General features: G+C 40.5%; 1 long non-coding RNA gene across 1 annotated transcript; it reads left to right on the top strand.

Moving 5' to 3' along the window:
- Positions 1–1131: 1131 nt before the first annotated feature.
- Positions 1132–4800, top strand: LOC128786056 (uncharacterized). Its single transcript, XR_008430165.1, has 2 exons — positions 1132–1378; positions 1964–4800. It is a non-coding gene; the product is annotated as an uncharacterized LOC128786056 (long non-coding RNA).
- The last annotated feature ends 302 nt before the right edge of the window (positions 4801–5102 follow it).

Genomic DNA, 5102 nt, shown 5'->3' with positions numbered 1-5102 from the left:
ATTCAGCAATTTTACTGTGCAGTGAGAGAGATAAATTATGAGCTAAAAATCAGGCCCTTTTAGATATGATCTGATGTCTTATATATGCAGGAGCAGCTTTTCACATGTGTAGGATCGACAGCATCCCCTTTGGTAAGAGAAAGGCATTTCAGGCCTTGAGGAGCCAAAGCTGTGTCGGGCTGTAGGCTGAGGTATCACTGTGGCCTGAGGCCACTGCAAAGGGCTGGGTCTGCTAAAGTGAGAGAGGTCAGCTGGTCGCAACAGGTAATCTGTGCCCATTGTTGAAGGGAAAGGCCAAGTGGGACCTGGTTTCCTACAGAGTGGAACCTTCAAGGAACACCAGCCGGATATTGAGGCCATTATACTGCAGAAACTGAGCTAGCCTTAAGAGTTTGTATACTCCACTAGGTCCACAGTGTTGTGTTTAAAAGCATAGGCTTCTCCACTCTGGGTACTTCTCAGGTGAGTTTTGGAGGGGTGCTTACTTCTGTGGCTGTGATGTTAGCAGCACTGGAGACAGCTAGGTTAGAACAAGGCTAGGCCCACAGCAGCTGCATTAGCAGGATTGAAGATATATGTTACAGAATGCTCATTGCCACCATTAAGAGTGTCTCTGTTATGTGACACCACAGAGGAAGGCAGTGGTGAGCCCCTTGGTTCATAAGCTGCCTCAGTGATGGAGACAAAATACTCCTCCTGACAATTTCAGAAAAGTAGCTGAGCCTATGAAAAATGTGATCTTTTGCTGATGGCAGGGGGGGCAAATGTGTTTTGTCCATACCCTAGGTAGCTGTTAGATGTAGAAGCAAAGCAATCCTGCTCTGTTGTGCTTGACAGTTAGCAAATCACTTTCCAAATGAGTAATACATCTTACTAAATTTCTCTTGAGCAGTGAAAGGGTTGTTGATTACAACTACAGGAGCAGTGAAAACTAAGGTATGTACAAGAGAAATTTACTGAAATAGCAAATATTTTCCTTGATGTTAACCTCAGAGGTGAGGGCTGACCACTAGACCATCAGGAAAATAGCATTGATCATATGCTGCCTAGTTATTTTTAGAAATGGCTTTCTTTACTGTACAAGTCATGTGCACTGACAAAAGATTGTGCCTCTCCTCTGGCTTCCTGTATCCGATAGAGAAGTGCATCAGTGAAACTGTCAGCAATTCAGCCTCCTGCCAGCACAGAAGCAGCCAGTGCCTGTGCCTGCATCCCTGAGATGGTACCTGGAGAAGAATGATCTTCCCAAAAGCACCAGGAAAGGAAATCAGCATCAGAGGCTGATGTTTCTTTTTACTTAACGCTGGTGTGCCTGTGAAACTGAGTGAGGAGCATTCAGTGTTAGAGGTACTGGATCATGGCTGTCACAGTTTGGTAGGTAAGGCTGAATTTTGGAACCTGAAAAATCAGAGTGATTCCTTTAAATGCAAGCTGTGCAGCAGCATGCAATTAACTTGTCTGTTCCATATGAATACATTACATATTATTATTACTTTGACATGCTGATTGATGTGTGACAGTAGGCTTATGATGTAAAAATTAGTAAGAATAACAACAAAGTAATATGCTAAGTTATGGAAAATATATAATTTGAGTATGTATGTAAGATATAATGGTAAGTACAAATTTTCTTTAGTACCTGGGGTACATGCTTCAGCTCTAGTGAAAACCCTTGATCTGCACAGAAACTGCATTTATCAGTCCTCTCTTTCCTAAACTATATGTTTCATGTGGAAAGTCTTGGTATCAGATTTTCTTCTGTAAGTTCACCTGACTTGTACATCATCCCAGTTTCCAAGAAGTGGAAAGGAGAGGGAAGGAAGAGATGATGCACAGTCTTTTGCTATTTTATGTTTTATTTCCACGTATGGTCAGATTGGTGACCTAACTGTTGTATTATAGAAAATTTTCTGGGGAAAAATGCTATTGTACTTTGTACTTATTATATCTGTTTTAACCGCAGTAGTGCTTTGATGGAAATAATGTGAGGAAAACCTGAAGAGGCGTTGTCCAAACGTCGCAGCTGTCGCGGTACTCCCAGCTCCGAGAGCACATTCCAGGCTGTGCGGTGACTGGCTCCCTGTGCCTGCAGTGTGGCGCTCGCGGCGCCAGGGGACGCGACGCGGGGACGGGCAGCGCCACGGCTCGGGGCCGGCAGGCCGCGGCAGTCCCTGTCCTGGGGGATATTTTAATGATCCTGAAGAACGAGAAGGGGAGCAACCAGCAATAGTTTACAGTACTTACTTTACAGAAGTACTTTCACACGTTCTTGTATTCTTTTTCGTCAGCTTCCGTTCTTCCCCTGGCACTGCATTTGATATAGTAAAGGCCGGGCCAGCTTCTTTTCCCTTGTAGCCCATGTTAAAATGCACGTGATTCTGGGGTTTGGGATAAAGTGTGGCAGGGAGGTGCTTCATCCACTGTCCACTGAGCTACCTTAGTTGAAACAAATAGGACTTTTTTGTCATCTCCTCTTGTATCGCAGCAAATTCCATGTCTTTTATAGTCTTTCTTCCGTTGAGCATTTTGAAAGCCACTTCTGGTTTGCTCTTCTAGACAGAGAAATAGGTGCACAGAATCAGTTATTAAGGGAGAACTTTTTATCAAGGTTTCAAGCTATGGTCGCTTTCTCATTTTTGTAAAACTTGTGGAAAATTTCAATATCTCAATCACACTGAGTTATATCTAGACAATCAATTCAAAGTTAAAGGGTGAGTCGGGGACACTGAAAATTCATCATTACATAAACTGAAGAAACCAAGCTAAGAATAGCCCTCAGTGCAGTAGGATCAAGCAGAGCCTCAATTATGTATGCATAAAAGTCTGTCTGTATGAAACCTATTTTGTGACTACTTCATGGTGAATATGGTAGGAGTAATAGACAAAAACAGAAGGGCTGATAATAGAAAAAAAAAAGAAAGATTGGTGTCACCTTTATTTTTATATCTTTTCAAAACTGGACTGTTACAGCAAAGTTGTCAGTGTAATTCTTTATGGCAAGTTGTCTTTCTTAAATAAATGAGCTGTAAGCTAACAATTACAGATGTGAAAAAAGAAAAACTACATTAACTACATGAGCAATACGGTATTTTTTCTGCTATTAGTGTAAACTGAACTGAATGCAGGCCATAAACATACTGCACCTCTAGCAATTTTTTCTCTTGAATGTATGTAACTGTTAATGTACACTGAAGCAGAGGATCAAAACCCATTCAAATGTAGTGTTTCTGTATCCCAAATCTGTTCTGTCTTTCATGTGTGGTTATACATGTGAGTTTGTATGAGAAATACTTTTCTAGGATAAAAATTCACAATTTGGAAGTGATGAAAATAGCAAATTTACATTTGTTCTCCATCAAAATAATGCACACAGTGATAAAACAAATTTGCCCAATCCTGAAATCAACAAGCACCATGAATTTAAGATTTTCTCTGGTAAAGATATTCTAAGCATTGATACCACAAAGACAATAAATCAAATGTTAGAGCATTTGTATTCAAATGAATTGGCAAGGAACATACTGCCATGGGAAAAAGCAAAATATTCAGACTGTCTGCTGTCCTCTATACTGTAGTGAGACTAAAACTAAATTTTATTTCAAAGGTGATGCCTGTGTGTCTAATCTTCCTGTCATCTGCCTATCTCATGTTCATCGTTGCAACAGAAAGGCAGGCATTACGTAGTACTTCAGACTCAGTAAAATAAAAGGGTGTATGACATCCCACTCACACAATGACTTTTTCCAATAACATGAAGTCTGTGGGTTGAGCCACAGGCAATAACCCACAGTGCCATAACCAGAACTTGTACACTGCTTCTGTCCCAATCCTAGCCTGCTTATCCTGCTGCTCTGACAGGAATTTGAGTGACTTCTCCCACATGCCAGCAGTCCAAAATATATATTTGATATTCTTAGGGCAACATAAGTACTATAAAAATGCGTAGTTTCTTTGCTATATGGAGCTTATGCATTGTCTTCATAGAAATTTCTACACTGTACAATAGACGTGACTGTGCTTGAAATGATGATGGGCAGCAAACTGGTACACTAGGACAGGGATAGCTTTTCTGAAGCTAAAATAAGGTGTTAGTCACTGTCATTGTTGTGCAAGTGCAGCTAAGAGATAAATAGGGTTTCCACCACTTTGATGGAGAGGAGCTTCATAGCTCCTGCAATTTGGCAAAGCTGGTTGGGTAAACAGTACTACTGTTCTTTGTCTTTTTTCCCCAGTTTTGTTATCTAAGCACTGCTAGAAGACTAACTGAGAGCAGGGCCCCTTTCTTCTGTGTGGTGGTAGAGAACCCTTGCGTCAGTGAAGTCTTTGAGATTTTAACCAAAGTAACTTTGGGTTTATCCATCTTTTGCTGGGTAATAATAAGATGTACTAACTTCAGTGTATTATCAGAACATATCCTTTAAGCAGCAGACCATGTTTTAAAGAAAATCTGTCCCTTGTAGAAGAAACTGTTTTGGTAAAAAAAAAATCAGATGGAAACTTCAATTTTAGCTGAAAGTGCAGCAGCAAATTTAGTGGAGGAGTTGAGACAGTTGCTGTTCCAGTAGTGACACTGAGCGGTAGCAAGCATATGCTACAAGTAGGATAATGGCAATGGTGAGAGATGGCTGTGTCTGTACTGGAGATGCATTTGGTCCTGAAAATGGCACGTTTTTGAAATGAATCTTCTAAGCAGCTGTTAAATTAAAAAAAAAAAAAAAGCCTCTGACAAATCTCTTACTTAAAATTAAAGCTAGTTGGATTCATAACAATGTAACTAGTAAAAATATTCTTCTTAAGACACCTGTGCTCCATTTGTTATTTTGACACACTCTTTTAGCATCTCTCTATATACGTGTGCACTTTGTGTCTCCTTTTCATTTATGCAAGCATCTGCCTATCTTCAGGCTTGAGATTTTGTCTTGCAGAATTTGAAATTTAATGGTGTTACAATGCCCGACAGACTGAAATCAGTCTTTTAGAGCTGATTACTAACCTAAGGAAGAAAAAAGAAGCCAGATCTTGTTTAGGCTAGCCACAAAGGTCTGGAAAGGGGTTACCTGCAGTTGTCTTGGGTAAGGGAGTGGAGTTTCTGGTAAATATAC

Source organism: Vidua chalybeata, chromosome 3 (assembly GCF_026979565.1).
Source record: "Vidua chalybeata isolate OUT-0048 chromosome 3, bVidCha1 merged haplotype, whole genome shotgun sequence".
Taxonomy (NCBI): Eukaryota; Metazoa; Chordata; class Aves; order Passeriformes; family Viduidae; genus Vidua; species Vidua chalybeata.
The sequence above is the reverse complement of the archived record's forward strand: the minus strand, read 5'-3'. Positions and strand labels throughout refer to the sequence as shown.